Below are 25,577 nucleotides of genomic sequence, written 5' to 3'. Positions count from 1 at the left end.
ATGGACCGAGGGCGGGCGGGCGCCCTGGAGTGGAGGTGCGCCGGCTGCAGGGGGCCTGGGGTGGTGGGGGTGCGCGTCTGCAGGGCTTTTTCTTTCCAAAAGTTTTCTCTTGCTCTCTGCCACCCCTTTTGAACTGCGAAGATGCCTGAAAGGATCTCAAATCATTTATTTTTCACTCATTGAATAAACGAAGTTGGCTATGTATTTTAAATAGGTAATGCACTATGTTAAATGCAAGTGATGTAAAGTTGAATACAACAGGGTTTCTGCACTCTAAAGGTTTATAATGTGGCAAACACCTTGATTATCTAATACATTAGTGATAACATCCAACTCTAAGCATTTACAACAAGGTAGTCCCTTGATTTTCCTGGAGTATGGAAGGGAATGCTTATGGTGAATTTAGATTCTAGGGAAAATTAACCTTCACCTGCCTCACCACGCTGCCAAAAGCTAGCATGGGCTGGCGTTGGATATCCAACAGGCAGATTAAACATCCAGTTAAGACATCAGGGGGCAGGGTCATGAAAATGGGGCCACAAATATAAAAATCGGTATTAAAATAAAGTTTACATTAAATAAATCATCTAAGCACGGGAAAAATCAAAATTGAGTTGAAATCCCCTGCAATTATCTGTTGGTTTAATTTCTTTCTTTCTTTTTATTAGACATTGAGGGAGCGGGCCACGAGTGTCAGGAGAGCGCAGTAATGCTGGAGGCAGATTGCCTGGTTTAGAATCTGGCTTTACCACTTACTAACTGTGACTTTGGACTTTTAGCTTCTGTGTGCCTCTGTTTTCTCACTTGTGAACTGGGATAATGATAGTATATGCTAATATAATAAAGTGTTTACAACAATTTCTGGCATCCAATAAGCATATACAAATGTTGGCTATGATTATGACCCCCAAAAGTCTTCCCTGGCTGTAGCTCTGGCTTGTCACTGTCATACGTGCTATGTTTGACACACTTGCTAGGGAAAGACATGCTAAATGTTTTTACCTTCAGACACTAGTGCAGGAGATGCCTTCTTGCATGGCCCTTTTACACCTGTTGCAGAAGGGCAAGAGGTTAGAATGAATACTGAGACCAGTACTTGTGCTAGGGAAAAAGAGCTCCCTCCCCCTTCTGGCTTCGATTCTAAGAGAGGCAGCATGCAAGTCTGGCCCAGCTACACTAACTTCCTTTCTTTTGACTTTTCTTTTCTTTTTCAATATATATATATATATTGCTAATTTCTTATTTCTTTTTTTAATTATGTAAATAAGATCTCTAGTTTTCAAAGTAATTTCTGCCAGGTGTCGTGTCCCCTAACTTTTTGAATATTCGGAATAATCTAAATGAGATGTTCTTTGTTAAAATTGCTGTGTCCTATTTCTAAGTTTTAGGGTCTTTCTTAAAGATTATCATTTTTATGAAGGCTGAGATGTGAATTACAGACAAAACTTATTTAGAAACAAATGTAGGTTAAAGTGCCACCTGTAAAATCATTACAGCAAACAGAACCTTGGAGCCTCTCCAGTTTGCTCTGAGTCATGGTACATCCTCATTCTAAGAGCCTGGGCAGGTGAGTAGACTTTTGCTGACACTGTTAAAGAAAAATGCAGATGTCAGTTACCAACTTAATCCATTTTGAACTTTCCTAATCCTTTGCCTTGAAGACATTGCATGTCTGGGATGAGTGTATACACAAAGAATTGTTGTTGTGTTATTAAAGAGTTGAAGGAGGGAACGTTTCCCATCTGTGATCATCTTAACAAGAAACATTCTACTCAAAACAGATTTTATTTAGAAATTGTTCATAATTATCTTGAGAAGAAAGATTTTCCTACACAGGCCAGTGTGTGTGTTTTGTTTGTTAGTTGTATTACAACTACATCAGTCATTCACTGGTAAAGATTTTTAATGACTTTTTTCAAACTAACCCTCATATATGATCTAGCAAATGATTTACTATATGAACACATGACTGCATTGAGAAATAGTGCCAAAAAATGGCACATACTAGATGACTCTGCAAATAATAAAATATAACAAACTCCCCGCCCCCAACTTGAATATCTGTTTCTCATAACTTTCTTCATCTTATGAAGGTATTTTCATTGTCTTCCATTCAGTAAGCCCATCTGCTACCTTTAGTTCCAAAATTAATTTTGAAGATGGCAGAACTTTCTTGCTTGTGCTTGAGGTGGCCTATGTGATTAACTATTGAATTTGCTGATAAAGATTGCTAACTAGTATGGCTTATGGCTTCAGTGCTTTTTTGATAAGATAACAGTAGAAGAAAAGCTTTTGGTGAAGGTAGTGATACAGAACTGAGACCAGATTTTAGGAACTCCCATGTGTTCAGCATTTAGTCTGTCAGATGAATAGTGACTTTTGGAAATTCAAGACTAAATCTATGATCTGGAATCCAGAATATCTTCTTTTTGCCTTTTTCTTTTTAAAAATGTTATAATTCATGACAGGTTGTAGAAAATATCTTTTAGATACTGTCTCTTCACATGATTTATTTTCAAGTTTTCATCAATTAAGATGCTTGTGTGATTCTGTACAAATTTAAGAGCTGGTCACATGCTGGTACGGTAACTCTTATAACACATTAATTCATGACTTTTATTGCATAAAATAAAATCATTCACCTAAGTAGGCCTATGACTTAAATGATGCAGAACTTCTAAAATGTGATTTCCTTTGATTAGAAAAATCAGGCACATGAAGTTTTGTTACATTTAGTTTTCACTTTCAGGTAGGAATCACTTTAAGCCCGTTCTGAGGATCCTGCTTTCTAATTCCTTGGTGTTTTTTTCCTTATTAGTATAAGTAGCCAAGGATAGCAAAATTTCATTTTTTTTCCAATTAAAATTCATTACCACTATACACAAAAATCAGTCTTAAATTATTAGTTACATAGCCATTATTCAACATTTAAAATTTATAATAAAACAAGAATATTTTTAACCAAAACTTACATAGCTAACTAATACTTAAATACTAGTTAAGTAAAACACTTTTTGTGCTCACCTGTAGTATTCTTTTGTGACTCTGTAAATAATAATTCATTAAATTTCATTGTTTCTCATATTCTGATATTCTAATATTTTTGTTCTTGAAAAATTGTAAAGACAATTTTTCTTCACCTAAAGCAGTTTTAATCAAACTTAAAGACATTTAAAATTTAAAAATTCATGTTAGCTATTTGGCAGTAGAGCATTGATGTTTATGTTCAAAGATAATAGGCTTATATGTTTTTGATAAGATTGCCAATTTAAAAATTAAATATACAGTTGTCAAGCTCCCATTAATTAAAAATAACTCATGTAATATTTTCCTATCCTAGTTCTATCTTTTATTCCCAAGTAACCTTTTTCAAGTTCTACTTAGTAATCTATTAAAAATTTAGGTTCAATTGCCAACGTTCTATGTATATATTTAAAATTAGATGATTACAGAATCTTTTTCTCTCTTAGTTCTAGACAGTCATCTCTGTCAGAAAAAAACCCACCAGAGCCTCCCCCCATAGCAAGAAGAAAGGTGTGTGAGAAAGCAGAAAACCCAAAGACCAAGGAACAAAGGCAGTCAGTTACTAATGCTTTTTTATCTGATAGGGTGTATAAAACATCAGCAGCACTGAGATGCTAAAGGACAGCAGTGGAATTATTCTCCATATTTAGGCTGACTCTGGGATTGTGACTGATTTGACTTAAGACAATTGAATCAGCTGTCAGCTTGTGGTCTTCTAATTTTCTTGGTCTCACACATACCTGTAAAATAAATTGATCATGTACTCTTATTTTTCAATTATCTGTGTATCTCATTGTGAAGTTAATATACCTTTGAGGAGAGGTTTATTAAAACTGTAACTCAAATAGTCTTCTAGAAAAATTTGAAATTAATTCTGACTGTTTCTGTTATCTGAATAAAACTCATTGATTTCACCGCTTTAAAGTGGTTGAAAAAAATCTAGTGTTAGAAGATGTGTGAGTTATGGTGCTTTCTTGCTGTTCTTTCATATTTAAATTGGTATTATCCTTAATTTTTTGTTGTTGAACTCTTTTAGAAGCTACGTGTGTGTTTTGTGAGAGTTTGTTTTGTGAGGGTTAGTCTGCCTAACGGTATATAATATAATCCGATGGTCCACTTACCTGGGCATTTGTAAATTGCAACACCACAACACGCAGAAAGTTACAAATGGGTTAGAGCCCCTGTATCCTTCTACCTGCAGCACACTCACATTTCCCTCAGGTCACCTCACAGGCTGCAGATGGCAGGTAGATCTCTGACATGGTCTTAAGTGAGATCATCAATGGCAATCTCTGTTCAAATATTGGCAAAGCCAATTTCTTCAGTATTAAATATGAAAAGAAGTTTTTGGGTATTTTCTGTACCCAAGTGAGTGATCTTATACCATCCCCTCCCCTGTACCATCATGCACACTCTCTACTTTGACCACTGGTTTAGCTGCCTTGAATGTCATGGAAATTGTCCTAATCATCCTTGCTTCCTGTATTTAAAGATGTAATTTATCAGTTTCTAATGAATCAAATATCTCAAAGAATAACTAGGAGATAGGGGATGGAGAAAATAAGTAATTAAAAAATAAATGAATTAATCAGTTGAATAAGCAAATCCCTCTTAATCTCTCAGGGTCTCTTCCCTCATCTGTAAAGTGAGCATCTTGATCTCAAGTGTAAAATTGTATAATTTTAAATTTGCCTTGATTTATTCATACTGAGTTTAGATTTTAGCCAACAGAACTTTTTCTTTAGTGCCATCTTTTGGCCAATGTAACACAATCCAGTAGGGGAAAAGAATTAAATTGTTCAGAGTGCATTTTATCTTATGAAAAAGGAAGAGAGGAAGAAAGGAAGGAAGGAAGGAGTTCTCTATTGAGAAGCTTTTTTTTTTTTTTTTAAAGCATGTTTCTTATAACATTTCTAACAAATAAATAGCCACCTATTTAACTTTTTTTCCTTGTAGCTCAGATTCTGGAACTTCAGAGGCTAGCCTTCACCTCCTTCTTCCCCACCAAGCTGGCCCCGTAATGAACTGAATGTTTTTAATCGTCTCACTGTTTCTCAGGGAAACACATCAGTTCAGCAGGATAAGTAAGTCATTATGTTAAAGAGTCCCAACTATAGGTTATAATATTCCTGAGCATTTCAATACAATCCAGAGAGAACACTTAGCTCTCTCTGTGTGGGAGGTGGAGTCTGACTTGTGAACTCATGCTGTATTTTATGTGTTTTTCCAATGGGAAATGAACCATATACACAAAATTAGATGAATTTATTTTCCTGTTGAACATTATTCCCTGCTGTAGATTTGCATTGCTTCACTTCAGCACTTGCCTTGCCTTTTCCTTTTGCAAGTCAATTAGAATTGAAATATCTTTGTGATCACTTGAAGTTGAAATTTCTTGGGACTCTTCATGTTCATTGAGCCCATAGAAGCCTCTAATCCAATATCCTGCCTTGAAAAGTGGCAAATTATTTTATCTTTGGTGGATATAACAGCTGACAAAGACCGTGTCACATATGTGTAACATGTTACCATTTGCTTGTTCTACAAATCCACCACAAAACTTGAGTCATTGTGTTCTTGAAAAATAAGAGTACCTTTATAGGTGGAGAGGTGGAGAGGGTAGAACTCAGGGTGGGCTGTTGGGGAAAGAAAAGTTGGAGGGGTAGGGAAAATACTATTTTCATCAAAGTTGAAGTGAAAAAGTATCCCCACATTGAGCCAGAATCTCTCTTGTAAAAATTTCATACTAAAGGTGTTGCCATAAAGTATTTATTAACTCTGACTTGTCTGCTTTGATTTTGAATTATAATGTTGTGGACGTATGTACTTGATATCCAGCCTCCCATGCCAACTTGTTTTCTATGCTATGATCTTCCTACATATATCAACGATTTCTGAAATTACAGGATACTGTTTAAGATCTGTCTGGCATGTTTGATCATGCTAAATGGCTCTGTAGACTTAGATACATGATTATTTTGAAGTAATCTTTAATCTACTTAATTTATGGATAAAATTCTTGATTAAATTTTAATATAGTTTAATCAGTATATGATATGTTCTTTAAGGTGATCTAGTTAGGTGATTTTTTAAATTTAAAAACAAGTATTAAAAGACTCTTGAATGTTGTTAAATCATACCTCTCATTTAACTGAGAAAAGAGCACAGCATTAGGAATGTCTGTAGGAAGTCAATTTTCACTAGTGATATGAAGAATTAGTAAATTTTGTCCACCTTGTATTTACGGTCATAAAAGTTTGTCAGTCTTTTGATAATCTTGACAGTCTAATCATAGTTCCATGTTTTTTACTGAAATGGTTTATCAGCTACCAATCATTTAACTGCATTGTCATCTCTATAAATTAAAACTTAGAATAACTGACTTAACCCAAACCCTCACCTACCTTCTGAATCACTTTCTTTTGGGCTCCTTTTTGAGACTAGCATATTTCACCTGCTAGAAGTTAGGTCAAACACATTGTTTCTGATGACATGACATGCCAGCACTCACTCTGTCCTCATTCTTCCCAAGCCTATTGTATGATTCTACATGCTAAATATTTAATATAATAACCAGACTTACTGTCAGTACTGGAGGATTCAGGGTCAGGCTGACAGGAATGGCTCACTTATTTTTAAAATCCCACCAAAACCTCCCTGCTGTTGCTGAGGGACTGACTAGGCAGAAGACCTCCACGTTTTTGAGATGAGTTAAATCAAAGGTTATTAAATTTTGACTGACTCACTCCCCACACAGACATGTATTTGTGTAATTTTCATATGAGACTCTAAAGTAATTATCAAGAGGAATAAAATTCATTAATGGTTATTGAAATGGGAAAAGTTTTCTAGTACTAGTCAGATTAAATAGCACCTTGAAGTGATGGATTTCATTTACTTGATGGCGTTCCTCTTCAGGGGCTACATTTTAGAAAGCGAGGACAGATCGGTTCCATGGATCAGTAATAGAAAGTTCCCCCTCCCCAAATCTTGGTAGAAAACATAAGAACAAAATATTGTAGCTAATTTAGGTGTATATTGAATTTGCTGATATCCAGTGCAAATAGGAAAGCAGGGCCCATTAAAGGAAATGTTTGCTGTGTTTCTATTATTCATACCATTGCATCAGCTCAGCCTCAGTGTCCGCCTGTTACCATCTGCAGTCTTTCTCCTCATAATTCTGACTCTTTCCCTGTAGATCTGATAAAAGTGACTCTTCTGTGTCAGAGATACACAGGTTCTTTCTGTCTTTCCTACCTTCTGACCTTTCAGTGATGTTCTAAAATGCCTTCCTAGAAACTTTAAGCAAGTCCCATTTTTGTTGCATTCATAACTGGTAAATGTCAATGCACTAACATTTTTAACCATAAATTTTAATATATATATATATATAATATATTTTTGTGATCATAACTCTCAGACAAAGTAGTGGCAGACTTTTTTGTATAATAACATAAAAAATTGTGCTATTTGTTTTCTGTCTATAATCTAAAATTTTTCTTTAAAAGAAATTTAGATCTATGAAAATTAATTTCCTCAGTGAATATTGCCCCCTCAAATTGTGGGAGGTGTATAGGTAGTTTTTCATGTTGGTTTATCGATTTTAAATAAGAAGTTTATGGCAGGGTTTGTGATGAAAAAAGGTATGCTAGGGGAAAAAGGATACTATGGTACCTAAAGTATAGAAAGAAATAGAAAAAGAGGTTTTAAAAAATAATTATTATTTTTAACTAGTAAATGCTATTTTAGAAATAACAATGTTGCATTTTTTCATGTTACAGATTTTTTGGACCCTTAATTTCTTTTTCTTTCTATCATTTCCTCTTTCCACTAATCATTTTGTCTCCTTTCCCTTTGCACTTCCCCCCCACCATGTCTTATGGCCATTTTCCTGATCATCAGTAGATCCTCCAGAAGGCAAGTGGGGGAGGGGGGAGGAAATTAATCTCATTCACAGCATTGCAAGACTTTGCTGGTTTTGAATGGAACAAAAGTAAGCATTATTTTTCCTTCAGATCAGATCTGTTGTGTAAGTTTGCAGTGTTTAACCTTAACTTAAACAATTTTAAAGTTGATTTATATATTCCAGAATGTGAATAGATTAATTTTAATAGAAAAGAAATACCAAGGATGTATGTTTCCAATTTCTGTATTTTTTCTATTATCTTTGATATAAGGTAATCTCTATAAAATATTGACCCTAATATTCTGAGAATATGAGAGTATTTTTCAGTATCTAATGAATAAAATTCTTTATTTAGTGTTGAAATTCTTTTTCTTCAAAGGTCTGAAAAAATAAAAACAAGTAAGAATGAAAAAAAGGCATCCTGGTCTCTAGGCTGGGCCATATATTAAGTCACTGGAAGCAAGTATTTACTTTTGTAATATTACAACCTTTGACATGACAGAATTGTGTTGGATGTTATGTCATGAAGGGAACATTTAATAGATTCTCAGGATAAAGAGAATGATCTGAATGAAGGAAATTTTTGGAGACATAGTATTATATAACTGAGGGTACTGTTTAGTTTTTTCTTTTTTTTTTCCTTAGGGTGATTTGTGTCATTAAATGCAGATCATGCAACTCTTAGGCTGTTATCATGGATTTTTTTTCTTTATAGTCAGCTTCTTAAAATACACATACATACGTACATACATACATATATACATACATATTCTGTTTTCGAAGTAACAGTAGCAGTTGACTGTGTATTAGATCATAACTTTTCAACATATGAAGCAATAGTTATAATTTGATGGCTTCAGTTCATAGCTTTTAAACCCCACATCAGTTAAGCTTTTGAAATGGCAGATTCAGACTTTTGAGGAGGTTTTGCTCCCATTACAGTTCTGGTTAAATTCTTAGATTACCAACAAGTTACTGAGCATTAGTTTCAAAAATCTCAAACTGATGCATGTATGCAAATAATACTTTGGATTTTGTCATTACACATCCATGTGGTAACAGTTCCTGGTATTATTTCTAGTAACGAGGAACTCCCTTCATTTTTTGAAATCAATATAACTAAACCCTAAAAATAAAGGATTTTAAAAAATCCTGAGCCTAAATTTACCTCCTTTAAATTTCTATCCATTGGCCTTTCATCAGCCCTCTTGAGCTCTAGTAGAATTAATCCAGTACATCTTTTTGTGGGTATCTGACAGATCTTTTAAATATTCAGCCATTTAACTGTGCTTTTGTATGCTCTCTCTAGTGGAAGTTCTCTTATCATCTCAATAGTTTTAGATTCATCTGCTCCTAATATGATATAGTCTAGGATTCTTCTTTCTGCTTCCGTGGTTTTGGAAAAATCTCCCATTTTTCAGAGTTCTTCTTAGAATGTGGCATCCAGAGCTCAATCTCATTTCAGATGTGGCCTCAGCAGAATATAGTAACTCTCTTGCTTTCTTCTGAGATATTTACTTGTATTGCACAAGTCATTGAAAATGCTGGTAGAGGAATCAAAAATTGTTAAGCCATTGATCTCATATAAATAAACAAATTTATTTAGCTTGTAAAATTGAGTTAAGCCCCTTTCCTACTTGGAGCATTCTCTTCTATCTTCAACTTAAATTTTATGCTTATTTTTTTTCCATTGAATATTTTAGTGGTAGGTATGTACCTAAATGAATTTTGTTTGTGATTTTTTTCTAGGCAGTGCATCTCTTTAATATATCAATTTAATAAACATGCCATGTCTGTCTTTGTTTCTGAGGAAAGACTGACTAGATATTGAAGACCTCTTTCCAGACTGACAGGAACATGGACCCTTTAGGTGTGGTTCTTCAGCACTGATGGAAAACTACCTTACTTACTACAATAGTGTTTTTCTTACTCACCACATCTACAAGGATGTCATTTGAAAAGCTTTTTGTATGGACCTTTCTGGAGTCAACATATATTGTGAATATGACATTCTCCTAACATGCTGTCTATTGATTCTACAAAGAACTTCCCCATGAGATTAGTGAACTTCCCCATGTTATCTTATATGAACATTTATATGAGCATTTAAGTGTTTATATTTATTTAATGTTTTCCTCTGTGAGACTCAACAAGAGTTACTCATCTGTAATCTCTGAAATCCACTATTTTTCTCCTTCCTAGAAAATTGGGTCTATGTGTTTTATCCCTTTTATTGATCCAGTGTACCAACAATGGTTTTGCCTCCACAATAGTATATATTTTCAAAACCCTGTGACATAGTGTTTCAGAAACAGAAGTACTTGAACTCATTGAATAAGTCTTAATTATCAGTTCTAACTTATCTTGGGCTTACATTTCTCCTTAATTATCCCCGCACCTTGCATCATGAAGGCTGTTCTCATTCATCAAGAAGATGGAAACAGAAAGCTTGGTTTCATGCCCGCATCTGCCCTCATAGTATGCCATCTGTCTTAGATGATGGGCATATTTTAGCATAATTTTTCTTCCTGCTCTGAAGCACAGTTACAGTCAACCTACATATTTATTATGTCTTAATTCACACTCATTTTTAGTCTTCCTCATACAGTTATTTCAATTCAGATCCTGTCTTAAATTCTTGTAGGATAAGGACAGTGTTTTGATAAACTTTCTATTTCCACAGTTCATAGTCCAATGGCATAAAGCAGAAACTTAGAAATATTAAATTTATCATAAAGCTCCCTAAAGAGCCTCACTGTTCTCTTAAAATTTTACTCTTAATTTTTTTTCTTTGACACTGTTAAGAGTTTTAAAGTTTTTGCTATTTTTGAGCCATTCTCCCTTTAGAATTTCTGTCTATACAGATATTCTTATATTTCTTCAAATTGGTTTCAAATTTGCTTTCTTAGTACTTTAGGTGATATGTGTTATACTTTCTTCAGAATGTCTTTTTTGATGTAGAATTATACTCCAGCCTGACAGAGTCACATCTTCCAGTTAACCATCATTTATACTTTCTTACCTGTCAGAATTCACTATACTTGAATAGCTCCCAATATTACTTCATTAAATTTGAAAGAGATTAAATTACTAATAAGAAAATCCAGATGCAGCACTGGCTTTGCTCCTTGCAGAAGGCACTTGCTAGCTGACACCTGATTTGTTGATGCATGCCATCACTGCTTTTACTGTTTCACACTGTGTCCCTTTGCCTAAAAAATGAGACAAGGGACCAGTATGGATTTTATTACTAATTGCTTGGAAAGACTTCTTAAAGTCAGAGAAAAAAATTAAAAGTAGTTTCATGATACAGCTACTGAAGTAAAGCTCTGTTTATTTTTCTCCCAGCTCAGGGGCATAATCAACCCACTTCCAGCTTCAAAATGAATCAGAACGCCCCCACTTCAGTGTGTGCACACACACACATCTGAAGGGCGCACAACAGCTGGGCTCTGTGTGGGGGCTATGATTTCTCCTCACTGGATCAAAGGTGCTAGTTGTTGTGTCATTAGATACATAATAGATCTTTTAAAAATGATTACGTTGAACAGGTTTTGAAAAAAATGTCAAACTGTTTAAGACTCATAAAAATCTGAGGGATAATATGGTTCAACCCCTGAATTATATAAAACATAAGATCACTGCATGGGAGGTAAGAAAGGAAAACCTCTGTTGATGTGATGCGAGTAGAATGGCGAGGGGATACATCTCTTCGGTAGTTGAGCGTCTTATGTATGCAACGCCCTGAGCTTAGTAACGCAGGCTGCGTAGAAATCTACAAAAGGCCATTGCAATGTACAGTGTGGCAGAGAGAGTAAGGTGGGTAGCAGCCCCCGTTTCTTGAAAAGTTCCTGTATGTCAGAGGCTGCACTGGACAGTATGCAAATTACATCTCACTTAATTTTCACAACAACCCCAATGACATACATATTGCATCCTCATTTTTACAGATGAAGAGACTGAAGATTCAAGAAGTTAAATAATTTCCCCAGATAAACTTAGCTAGAAAGTGGAAGAGCCAGGATTGGAAACCTAGGTCTATTTGTCTCCAAGCCTGTGCTCTTAACCCCTTTGGTAAAATGGCAGGCAGCTAAAATAATCAACTATAAATGAGTTGAAAAATTAGAGACTAAGAGTTTTGGGGTTTCAGGAAAGGGAGAGATTATGCCAAGTTGTAAAAATACGGAAAGCTTTGATAAGGAGGTATTTAGGATGAACCTTACAGGATTGTTGCTATTGACAGGTAAGGACTGGCAACCAAGATCACAGAAGAGCAGAAGCAGAGATGTGGAGGCAGAAGTGGATTTGGGGGGAGGGGGCTGTATAGCTCAAGTGGTAGAGCACATGCTCAACATACACGAGGTCCTGGGTTCAATCCCCGGTACCTCTTCCAAGCAGAAATAAATGAATAAATCTAATCCTTAAAAAAAAGAAAAGAAAAGAAAAGAAGTGGTTTGGAAACTAAATCCAATTGAGTTGAAAGGTAGAATATACATGACAATGGGCAATGAGACTAGGACGATGAGAAGGAAGCATGTATAGGAATTTGGGGAGCTAGGTTTTTTTTGTTTTTGTTTTTGTTTTTTAGCATTTAGGGATATTCCAAGAATTAGTTTAATCAGTGAACATTTTTGTTCATTGTCTATGAGGGAAATACAAGAGTCTAGTGTATGCGTTGTGAATAATGGCAAGCAATTCCCCCATTAAAAAAAATTTACTCTGTAAAAATATAATTTTCTAATGATTCAAGTTAAATTGATTTCTCCAGTATAATTACACATTCAGCATGTCAGAAAAACAAAATAGAATAGTTTTATGATTATGTTTTTTGAGTCAAAGATAAAATCCATCAATGACTCCTGGAAAAGAAACGTGTGTGTATTTATGAGTATGGAGTGTTCAGGAGCTAAGAGCAGATTTTGAAACAGCTGATTTAGGATGGCTGTTTAAGATTCAGGGGCAATTTGGCGTAAGACTCTTTTCGTATGTCTATTTCAAAATTTTGTGTAATTATTTTTTTAATACCTCATGATGCATCCCTAGCTTTCATCCAATCCTTCACACCTCCTTTGCCCTTGAATCTGCTGCAAAGTGTCAGGGATGGAGTTAGGATGCCTGTTTCAGGTGAATGGAATAATTACTGTTTTCTTATCTCATTTTTTTCCTCATAGAAGAGAAATTGTTATTGTTAAGTGAGTCTAATTTAGTTCATATTGACAGTATTTCCTCTTTTTTGCTTGTTTTAGATCGTACTTGTAAAGTATGGGATAATGTCACTGGGGGGTCATCCCAACAATGTCATATCTGTAAAATACTATATTATACAAGTTTGGTCTTCACAGTGTCAACATCTTATATTAAGGTGTGGGATATCAGAGACTCAGCAAAGTGCATTCAAATGCTAATGTAAGTAACTTAAAGGCAAATAGCATAAGGGGCAAATAGTCCTTGTTTATAAATATGAGAAAAGATAGGTCTGTGAGTGCATTTTTGTTTATTTATACCTGTCTACTTGCAAGGAATGTTAAAGTGTTTACAGTAAGAATGCCGATAAAGTAAGGTGAAAAAAACTATTGAGAAAATAATATATAAGAGCTCAATATTAAACAGGAAGGGAGAAGTCATATTTGATCTGTGACTAAGTACACATTTCATATTTCCTCCCTAACCAAATAACTAAGGAATTAAATTTTCATAGTATTTATTACTTGTATAGTTAAATGATTTACATGCTTCAAATGAATACCACTCCCTGGAAAATGGCTGGAATCACCATTGTAGATGGTGAAGAAGTACCTGCAACATTTAATTAGCATGTATTGAATAACTGAGAGGGCTTTTTTTTGTTGTTTTGTTTTGTTTTTTTTAGGACTTATCACTGCCTTGAGGTTAGACCATATTTTATAACTTTAGGTTGTGTTGGATAATTGGACGATGAGTTTGTTTCCTGTGTTTCTTATCATGTATGTCTTTAAAATGTAGAGCAGATGATTCTTTTTGCCATAAGGTTGATGAACTGTTTTACATAATTAAAATTAGGGTGAACTCTGTTGGTTTAAATAAGAGTAGGGAGCATAGGAGTGGTTAGTTTTTACTAATTTGTACAGTGGGGTTTACTAACATTAAATTCTATTTTGCATGTTGAGAACTACTAATTATTTACTGTATTGAATACAAGTCTCTTGAGGGAAGTTTTGTAGAAAAAGAACACTGTTATCTTATGTTAGAAATTTACCCATCCAGTTGACTGACTAAAATCTAATTTGAAAAGACTGATTATAACTTGATATTTTAGAAGTTAACTGAGAAAATGTTCCCAAATTTAAAAATACACTTGCCATTTAGAATTTAGCAGAGGAAATAGAAGTAAGTTATGGTTAAGCAATAGTAACTAATCCATATATGATTGGGTTAAAGTAAACAAAAACTAAAAATAATTTTAAAATTCCTCAGTGTGTTTAACTGAAAAGGGCAAATCTTACATATGAAAGAATATCGGTAGGCTTGCCCCTCAGGGGGCTTCTGGAAACTGCAGGAAAATGAATTACCTCTGTGGCACTGCATCACTTGCTGAGTTTTTAAATCATTGTCATCTAATATTTTCTGAATCATATTGAGGTCATCCTTAATTCAGGACCCATAATTCTCAGTGTTTAAGAGACTTGCAAATTGAGTTTAAAGCCATGTCATCTTGTTTTCTTCATTCATTCATTTATCTGTCAAAATGTTTATTTATAAGTGCCAGTCACGTGTGTGTGAAGTGCTGTGCTGGGTAAGCTGCTTACAGTGACCAGATCTGGTTGCCTGCAGCCAGTTTCCTAGGAATTTAAGGCATTCTAAGCCTAACTGTTACCCAGAAATGTGACTTACCTTGCTGTTTCACCTCTGTTAAGGTCTTCAGGTCAAGTTCCTCTTGGAGATGCCTGTTCTGCAAGTACCAGCCGGACAGTTGCTATTCCTTCTGGGGAAAACCAGATCAGTCAAATTGCACTAAACCCAACTGGCACCTTCCTCTGTGCAGCTTCTGGAAATGCGGTCAGAATGTGGGATCTTAAAAGGCAGAATTTTAAAGGAAAATATATTTCTTTTATATGGCAAATATATTTTTTCACTTATCATTAGTGCATATGAAGTCTAATTTTTATAACCCCAGAAGTTAATATAAAATCTTGGGCTTTTCTGCTGAATACAACACTCCTAAATATCTCTTCTGTCCTCATTAGCAAACTCCCAATTTTCCTTCTTTTATCTCCATTGCTGGGGAAAATATATATGAAGGAAAACAGCCTTCCTTAATATATGTCTCCAGTTGTACTGTTTACTAAGAAGAGACCAAGACTCTCATCCTAACTGCATTAGTACCTTTGAAAGAATTATTTTTTGTAACATCAGTCATGCATCTTATATCTCAAATTTTTCAGTTCATAAACTTTACAACTTTGCACATAAATCCTCACAGGATTTTGGTGAATATGAAATAATATATATAAAAGATGAAGTCGTAAGAAGATGGAGTGAGTAAAAAAAGAAAAATGATATATTGAAGTATGAGATTTTATCCACTAGAGTATTTATTTTAGTTCTTTCAATTTTGGCAGCAAGAGAATATTTATTTATTCATTAACAAATATATATTCAAGATCAATTATGACAGACACTGTACCAGCACTATGGTAGGTACTGGGGATAAAGGCTTAGCCAGACAAACGTGGGGTCCACCTTCTTAGAACTCATCTCATAATGGAGGATAAAGGCCACTGAACAGGCAATTACAGGATACTGACTTCAGTCTGCAATTCAGGAAATTCAGATAATAATCCAATCTAGAAGGAATTTGTTAGTGGTAAATAAAGGGAAATTTATTTTAGAAATTTTGAGGAATAGCTAGTTATAACTTGTAATATTTTAATGCATGTTTGAGAAAGTATAATAAACCTAATTTATATATAAATAAATGAGAGAGAAAGAGAAAGAAGAAACACAGCCCTGAGTACTGTTTTAAAAATAAAAAGAAGAAAAATAAAATGAGTGTTTGTTTAAGAAAATTAGGAAAGAGAGGAAGACTTGGTTTATTCTTGAAGATGTTAAACTTGTAGCCAGAGCACCATGGAGGAAGAAACTTAGTCACCACAAGAGGCAGAAAAGATCAGGTTTTGAAAATCTTCACACTTTCTTTTCTGCTGAAAAGTTAGATCCTTTGAAACCTGCCTGATTTCAGCAACATGATTAAATACAGATTCATCTTAACAAAGTAACTAAGAAAAGAGTGTTCAAGAAATGGTAATATTCTGGAAGCCAAATATATCTCTGTATCCCAGTAGCTTGATTTGAAGCAGGACTACGAAAAAAAGTTCATTGTCACCCCTGACATTTGACATCATATGCTTTTCTACCAGTCAGATACATTCCTGGTCATTTTCATATCTTTAAAATAACTGATGAAATGGACTACCTATGTCCTGGTGCACATGTGTACGCACGTAGTGCCCACACATGTGTGTATACATGTGTATATAAGATAGGTGTACATATACGTGCATGTGTATGTGTGAAAATATGTGTGTGTAAAAAATAATCTTACTTTCTCCATATTGCTATTTTCTAGTTATATCAGTGACATAGTTGTTTTAATCCAATTTCACATCGGGCCTGATAACATCAGTCATATGTCTATAACATATGCAGACATTTAACAGGTTAAAGTTTACCTGGACTTAGGGTGGAGTTAAAATTAACCTGTAGCAAGTTTTTGGACTCTTGATGCCCTTTTGTTTACTACTTGAATGACATTAGTCACTTTGGAATAACTTGTTTAGGACTTCTGACACTTCCATCGTAGTTTGGCCATTTTTTGACTGTTAATTTGAACAGACTTGTATAGAGGTGGAGTTAAGTCAGAAGAAAATGAATGAATAATTTTATCAAAGAATATAGATTATTTTTGTTGAGACTTAGCCTCAGCATGCTAAGAAATATTTCCAAACAAAATTTTTTTCTTTCTTTCTTTTTTTTTCTCTAAGGTTTCAGTCCACAGGAAAGTTAACAGGACAACTAGGCCCTGTTATATGTCTTAACTGTAGATCAGATTTCCAATGGACAAGATCTAATCATCACCAGCTGCAAGGATCATTACATCAAAGTGTGTATAATACAGTTGTTGAATTATATTCTCCTATTGATAGATTTAAAGTATTCAGATACACCTAGGACCCTGTTCTCTTAATCATATTTCTTTTTTCTCATTTCTAGCCTTTGCTTTTTCTTCCTGATCTTCCTCACTCATAGTTCCTGATTTTGTTCTTATTATTTATACGTATATGATCACTTGTCACAGAAGATAGGTTGGGAGGGATTTTAAAGATTTCTTGGCTCAGTCATCCAACTACTGCTTAAGTCCCATCATCACCATCTTTTATACTGAACATATTATGGTCTTCAGGTTTTATGCAAGTAGCAGATGAAGAGAGATGCATAATTTGATTTTGGAGATGTTAAGTTTGAGGATTTCCTTGTGTAGACCAGTAGGCCATTTGAAAGGCAAGTCCAAGGCTCAAGATAAGTTATAAGTAGACATGTGTGTTTCAGAGCCAGTCAAACAGAAGCAGATGTTCAAGAAGTTAGAGTAGTTGATATGGCCAAAGGAGCAAGAAGTTGACATGACTCAGCCTTGGGAATCCTATAAGAACCAACAGGAATAAAAGAGGATACAGTGATAAAGAGATCTAGGAAGCATATAAGTGCTCCTTTTAAAGGAACTTTTATTAAAAGATGAGAAATGAGTTAGTGACTTGAAAAGAGAATGGTTAAGGGGATGGGATTTGTATTCTATAGACTTGAGCATGTTTAAATGCTTGGGAGATGGGCTCAGTGGAGAGGGAAAGTGTGAGCAGAAAAGGGGTGGCAGTTGATGAATCAGACCAAAAAAGAGTCCGACCAAAGATGTGAACCTTGGAAAGAAGTAAGTACACTTTAGCAGCTGAAAAGAAGGGATGGGAAAGAGAATGTCTGAGGATAAAAGCAAACTTTTGTAACTGGGAGGAGGGTCCAGAAAGTTAATTTTTGATCACACTAGCCTTTGCAGGACATCACAAGGTCAACAGCTGAGAGAGATGAGGGCAACTGAGGGGAGGGAAAATTTCAGAATAGCAGCTCTGGGGTATTTGCGATGACCAGCAGGACCGCTGAGCCAACTAGCAGTGTTGAAATAACCATTATGTCACTTATTTGAATAGCAACTGGATTGATAACCAGCATTTTTATTATTGAACATACCATTTGTGCACTCATATGTGAAAAAAAATTGTTGCCTTTAAAAGCCTAATATGTCAGCAAAAGTAATCTGAAAATAGGGCTCAGGTTCATTCTGAGTCATTCATAGCCAGTTTCTTTTTGGTTAACTTAGTAAAATATCACAACAAAACAAATCATGTCTTGTTAATATACATCTCATGTATTTCTATGAATGGACACATATAGGTACTTATATGTAAGTTAAATAGGATGACTGCTTTCTTTCTGCTTTTATTTAGATGTTTGATGTAACTGAAGGGGCTCTTGGAACTGTGAGTCCCACCTGCAGTTTCGAGCCCCCTCATTATGATGGCACTGAAGTGATAATCATACAAGGGGATAACCTAGTTAGTGGGTCCAGAGACAATGGAATCAAGAAACGGGGTCTGGCTCAAAAAGACCTTCTACAGGTAATGCACGGGACAGACTGGGTGCTTCAAAGTCACCAGTATCCTCTATAAGAACTTGAAGAGCCTCTAAGTAGAATTTCATCATTTAAGGATGATATCAGTCAGGGCTTCCTCTTCAAGAGTGTTTCATTGTCACCCATCAGGGTTATTAATTATGAAAAGGGCAACACTTAGCATTGAATGATAACCTCTTAGATAAGAGGAGAGTAGGCCCTGATAAGAACTGGAAAGTCTGGGACTGCCCTGTGCATTTGCTTACTAAATAAAATCGGTCTCAGAGTAAAGCAGTTACAGTTTCTCATTTTATTTTGTTTTTGATTTAGGTATGCACAGTCCAAAGAAATCTAAGTGTAGCTAAAGTCAGAGCAGTGTAAATGGTGCCTCCTCTGCAGGAGCATGTTCATACCTCCATGAGTGGTGGTTCTCTCATTTCCTGTGGAATGATGGTTGGGTTGAAGTGTTTTGTCAGTACAATCAAATGTTGGTGGCTTTCCCTAATTCCCAGAGGAAGAAATGAATTAGCATATGAACTTGTTCTCAGGTTCCAGCTTTCCCTTCTCTCCGTGTGGGCGCGTTTGTCCTGCTGTTGCTGTCACTTTCCTGCTGACAACCAGATGAAAAGCAAATAAACAAGTAGACTGTATGTTGATAGAAAAAACCTGGCAACAGATGCAGACATTGCGTTCAAAAGCTTTTCTTTTATAGATGTACATTCTTGGATGTAACTTCTATATTATGCATAGGAATATTTTTATGCATAAAATATGGTCATAATGTCTGAGCTTATAATTATTGTCTACTCATTTTGAAATGTATAGTTTAGCTCCAGCCTTCAACAGAAAGCTTTAGGCTCTTGTTCTTGTTCAAAATTTAAGGCAGTGACTTTATGAGATAATCCTTAGAGACTACATACCAGGTTAAAGTTTCCAAACTTGCATGAAATACATGTTAGAGAAAGGTGAGATAATTACTCCTTTGAAGAGGAAGTGATGTTTGAAAAATCCTGTATACTTTCCAGGTCTTTTAGATTCTATAGATTTTTAATATTCTAGCCCTTTAATGCTGATAACACTGATGATAACTAGTGAGGCAAATTGCAGAGCAAATTATAGACTTATTTCTTTAAATCACTAAGAGTGATTGCATACCAAAATTTTTTTAAAAATAGTTTCCAGGCCAATTCAGTGTTCCAAATATTGAATTTTGTCAGTAAAAACTTTTGTAACTTGTTTTCATATGAAAATTTTCTTTGGAAGCCTCCTCTTATGCTGATAATTTTTCTTTTTTCTCTCAGCAAGTTCCAAACACACACAAGGACTGGATCTGTGCCCTGGGAATGGTGCCACCCAGTTTTGCTCAGTGGCTGCAGAGGGGGTATTCTGAAACTCTGGAACGTGGATAACTTTGTGCCCGTCAGAGAGACAGCAGGTTATGATGGCCCCAGCAAAGCCATAGGAGGTAATTCCACCCACACTTTTACTGCTACTGAGTCAGCTTTCCCGTGTGATATTTCTCTACACTGGTTGCTCGTGTTCAGATTTAATGAATGCTCTGTTGTCAGCATCTGGGAATGCAGAACATGCGAAATCCTTCTTTTATTGCAGCCACTCTAATGGCTGTTCATGCTGTCTTATTTCTGTTTTCTGAGGCCCACTGTGGGCACTGAGTTCGGGCTCCCCAGGTACAAGATTATAGTGTTACTCCTGTATCAGCTCTCTGCTTACACTGGGAAGTCTCCTGCCAGATCTTCTCCTGGTGATTTTAATTTTTTTTAATCATTGATAGGTGACTAATTTCTAAAGTTTTTTTTTTTTTCCCAGAAAGGCAACAAACTTGCCATTCTTCATATTTAGAACAAATTATTTAAAAAAAAAAGAAAAAACCTCTTTTTACCTCTCCCAACTCTTTTAAAATACATGGTATGAATATTTGCTTCCTCCCTATTCTGATGACTGGATTGATTAATTTATTTGCTCATTCATGATGACTCTCCTGTGTGCCAGGCACTGTCCTAGGCTGTTGGGAACAGCAAAGTGAGCAAAACATGAACAAACCCCAGTTTTATTCTAAGGAGATGAAAAGAAAATAAATAAGTAAAATATGTCAGATGGTGATGGGCGCGATGGAGAAAAACAAAGCAAGGAGGAGAGTACAGGGTGGGGGTGGGGGCATTGCACAGTGAGAGTGGTCAGTGAGGCCCTCCCTGAGACAGTGACACTTAAGAAGGTGCTTGAAGGAGGTGTAGAGATGCGACCATAAAAACTACATCATATGTGTATAAGCACTTTGGGAAGGAAAGCATATGTACTATAGTGTGAGGTGTTTGTCTCCTTCAAATAAAATGTGATTTCTCCTGAATATCTATCTTGAAAACCTCCCCATGTCATTTGTGCACCAATTATGTTACTTAATTTAACTTGAGCACCTTCCAGATTCTTTTATCCTAAGTGCATGATAACCCTGATTTTATTTTGAAGCCTCTGTCCTATTTCTGTGGTGTCTCTTATTATCTGTGATATTTTCCTCAAATCCCTCTTTTCATTTAGATTTGCTTTCTCTCATCTTTAAAGAACATCAAAGCCAATTTTTTTGTGTTTTTCTAGGGTGCTTACTTTTGATGCTTCACTGATGCAATTTCCAAGATGCATTACTTTCCTAAGAGTCACCGCTTTTGTTTATCCCCTGGGAAACTTGTTGTGTCCTTGACAGTTTACTGGAAATAACTTAATAGCCCTCAAAGTCATAGGACACTCAGATAAGACTATAAAAGAATTGTGCGTCCCTGAGGCCTGTCCAGTGAGGTGTGAGGGTACTGTAGTACCTTCCATGACCCAGTTTTATTTTTAAAGAACTGAAATTTCCCTCAGTTTACTCCTGGTGCATCAGATGCAGATGCATTTACCACATAACTTCAAATCAGGAAAACAGACAATAAAATCAGAGGGGCTATTTTCAAATTAGTTCTACATATTTGCTGTTTAACAAACGTGTACAGGGCTTAGTATCTGCCAGGCATTGTTTTAAGAGTTTTCAGGCACTAAAATTTTGTCCTCATGAGAACACTAGGAGGGGAGCATTGTCATCATCCCTGGCTTACAGGAGGGAAAACTGAGGCACTGTGTAATTCCCTGTCCCTGTAGAAGTGATTCTGTCATATCTGATTCCTGGATCTGTTGTCATTGATTTTTCTTATGATTATGGGTCTCATTTTCCCTCCTTTTTTATGTCAAGTAATATTTTATTGACTGTTGAACATGACAGTGTTGTGTTTGAGTATCTGGATTATATTATATTCCTTTAAAGAGTGTTGGGCTTTGTCTATCAGGCAGTTAAGTTGCTTGTGGCTCAGCTTCATCTTTCTGAGACTTGTTTTGAGCTCTTCTTGGATCCCTACTGACTGTCTTAGGCGTGTGATGACACTCTCTGCTCTACTGGTCAGAACCTGAGCATCTCACAGCCCTCAGTGCGCCCTGGGAGTCATCTGACTTACACTTAACTAGTGATTGGTTTTGGGCCTGGCTTTACTCATGTGCAGCTTCGCCTCTATGTGTATTTATGGAATTTTTTCCCTGTAGCTCCACAGTTGTTTTTGCATGCTCTCTCCTCTTCTCCACTTGGTCTTACAAATTCCAATGACTTCATACTTCCCAGGTGTTTCTTACTATCTCTTCACCTCCCATTCTGTGATTTTTCTGCTTGGTTCCCCCGCCCCCTGCTGTAGTCTGGAAGGTGATTCCAGGACCAGAACCAAGTCCGTCACAGAGCTTACCTTCTCTGTTCCCCTTTTCTCAGGGATCACAAGCCTGAACTACCCATTGCCCAGTGTCTGAAAACAGATGTTCCTTACATTTTCTCAAGTTTTCACTTTGTTTACAACAGGAGAGAGAACCTGGCACAAGTTTTTCTCTCATGACTAGTAGTGGTGATCATCTTACATTTCATATGCTGAAAATTGAACTCCCAGCCTTTCTGAGGCTTGCTCTGTAAACTTCTCCATCTCAGTCAATGGCTTCTCTGTCTCCTCTGTTCCTCAGACTTGAAACTTTCATTCCTCCCTTTCTTTCACACTCCATAACAGCAAATTCTGTTGGTGTTGTACCTGTAAATTACATCTAGAATCCAACCACTTCTCGCCATGTCTTTTGCTGCCTCACTGACCCTAGTCACCATCAGCTCCTGGATGACTACAACAGCCTTCTAAACAAGGGTCTTTGCCCTTGTGTGATATATTCTCAGTACAGAAGCCAGAGTAATTTTTTTAAAACACAAGTCAGATCATGTTTCTGCTTGGCTGAAAAGCTCATGGTCATTGTCCATCTTATGTAGCAACGAGCCAATACTGGGCCTAGCCCCCTGAGCATCTGTTCTCTCTCATGTCACCTTCTAGCACCCTCTGCTGGGCTCCTTCTCTGACAACACTGATCACCTCTCTGCTGGTCTTTGAACAGAGCAGGCTCACTCCAGCCTTAGGGCATTTGCCCTGGCTGATCTCTTTGTCTGGAATACTTTGCCTTCAGACATTTTTCTAAGTTCTTTCTTCCTCAAGAAGAATCACCTTGCCATTTTATTTAAAATTGTGATCTCTCCTCTGACCTGCTATTCCTGCTCCCCTTTGCCATGCTCTTTTATTTTTCTATAACATTTATTACTTTCTAATAAACTTTATAATCTAATTATTTATTGTGGTTTGTTGTCTGTCTCCTTTTGCTAGAATGTATGATCTATAAAGGCAGAAAATTCTATTATTTATTTATTTGTTTATTTTATGTTCATCCCAGGCACCTAAAATAGTGCCTAGAGCACAGCAAGCTCTCAATGAAAATGTGCTGAGTGGATGGTTGAATGGGATAAATGAGATGGATAAATGGGTGGATGGATGAGCACAGCCCCTTACTATTTTCAATGTACATGTGCTGTGTGGGTGGATGAGATTATTATTTGTCCCCAAGTTTTATTGAGATATAATTGACATACAGCATTGCACAAGTTTAAGGTGTGCAGCATAATGATTTGACTGACATGTATAATGAAATGATTACCGTAATAAATTTAGGAATTAACATCCATCATCTGATGTAGATACAAAAAAAAAAAAAAGAAAAAAGAAAAAGTGTGCCTTTTATTCCTGTGATGAGAACTCTCACAAGAGGGAAGACTATTGATTAAGAACTGGAAACCCTGGATTCTAGGCTCTGCTCTGTGCTCCACTGTGTTACACTGGACAAGTCAGTAAATGTCCTTCATCCTTGAAATGGACTGCATAACATTTGAAAAGCTTTTTAACTATAAAATTCCATGGCAAATCTTTCTTTTTGGCTTTGGATTTATTAGGAAATTAGAGAAAAGCAACACTCCCCTTTTAGAGCCATGAGAGACATGGTAGAAAAATGTGACTGCCTAGTGACTGGTCCCCAGTGCCCACATGTTGGGTCAACAAAAATAGTTTTCTCAGAAAAATTTTGCATCCTCTGTGTTCTATGATAGGTAGAGTGGTATTCCACTTCTTAATACCCTCGTTTTTCCTGTGGGCTTCTGCTGATTTCACTGGAACATGATTCTTCCTGACTGTTGACAGAGTCACTAGCTCCCTGGAGTCCCTGCCTGGCCCCTAAACTCTGACCTTACTCTGGGCTCTTTTGCCTAAGGACCTCTGACCTTGTCATATCAGTGTGATGTTTAGGAGACAGGAACCTGGAGCCAGACTGCCTAGATTCAGATCATGCCTTTATCACTTACTTTATGATCTTGGGCAAATTTCTTCACTTCTCTAGACCTCAGTTTCCTCATCAGTAAATAGGGGATAATAGCATTATCTGTATCTTTTGGTAGGCAAGGAGAATTAAATTCATTCATCTTTGTAAGGCACACATAGTGACAATGCTGGCACATTGTAAGCCTTTGATAATAGGAGCTATTTTAAAGTTCATTATTATGGGTAACTTTGATATAATTATAGTATAATGTATATTTTTACTTACACCTCTTAAAGGTCTTTTCAGAAAATGTTTCCATGATAAGTAATTCTAAGAACTTATTTCTTTATATTTCCACATCTTTTCACATGTTCATTTTTAATTTATTATTTTGTAGTCATCGAACTGTGAGAATTTGGAAGGCTCAAAATTTACAAGATGGTCAAATGTCTGATGCAGGAGATCTGGGGGAAGATATTGCCAGTAATTAAACATGGATGAAGATAGTCATAAACTGAACACTGAGATAACACTCTGTGTTCTGTATGGAAAATGTCATCTTGCATTTATTAGGCAAAATTGTGAATGGGATTAACTGGGAAATATATCTGAGTCCAACTGCTGAATGTAAAGATATCTGCTTTTGTGACAGAAAATACATCTGGAATACAATGCAACCCGCTGTTTACTGTTCAGCCGATTTACCTATTTAAACATGTCAAGAATGTTAGTCAAAATGTGGTCTCTTTGTCTGGTATTTATATCAGTCTACAGAGGGTTCCCAAATTTGAAAGCTCTTTTAATGTAATGGAAAAGAGAGGTGACAGTATATTGATGATTTTTCACAAAATGGAGTTGACCTTAATCTACTCACAAAGACTGTTACACAGTTTGTGTTAAGTATTGCTGTTTACTTGTCGTGACCAAAGTTGTGCAGCTGCGCTGTACTCTGTGCTCAGGACTAAAATGCTGTTAAATTGTTTCATTAGTGCTGGGCATACATTCTGTGATGGAAACGTTTTAATTTCAGTTTTATTAGATAGGAATATTTCTTTCCCTTCTTATCTGATTTTTAGGGAGGGGCAGGCCTGTCTCAAGCACTGGGACCTACAGATCAGTGACCCCCTTGGCCCCCATCATCCTGGTTCACTGTTCAGAAAACATGTTAATCACACTGGTGTCGCCTCTAGGTTCCAGGTGGCAAAGGGGAGGGGTTGGGAGCGCACACTTAGACACCAGACTAGTTGCCTTCTG

The 25,577-nt window shown here is 36.1% G+C and overlaps 1 pseudogene; it reads left to right on the top strand.

The window, feature by feature from the left end:
• Positions 1-25,153, top strand: LOC135318453 (kinesin-like protein KIF21A; annotated as a pseudogene).
• Positions 25,154-25,577: the final 424 nt, after the last annotated feature.

Source organism: Camelus dromedarius, chromosome 22, assembly GCF_036321535.1.
Source record: "Camelus dromedarius isolate mCamDro1 chromosome 22, mCamDro1.pat, whole genome shotgun sequence".
NCBI classification, from domain to species: domain Eukaryota; kingdom Metazoa; phylum Chordata; class Mammalia; order Artiodactyla; family Camelidae; genus Camelus; species Camelus dromedarius.
The sequence above is the reverse complement of the archived record's forward strand: the minus strand, read 5'-3'. Positions and strand labels throughout refer to the sequence as shown.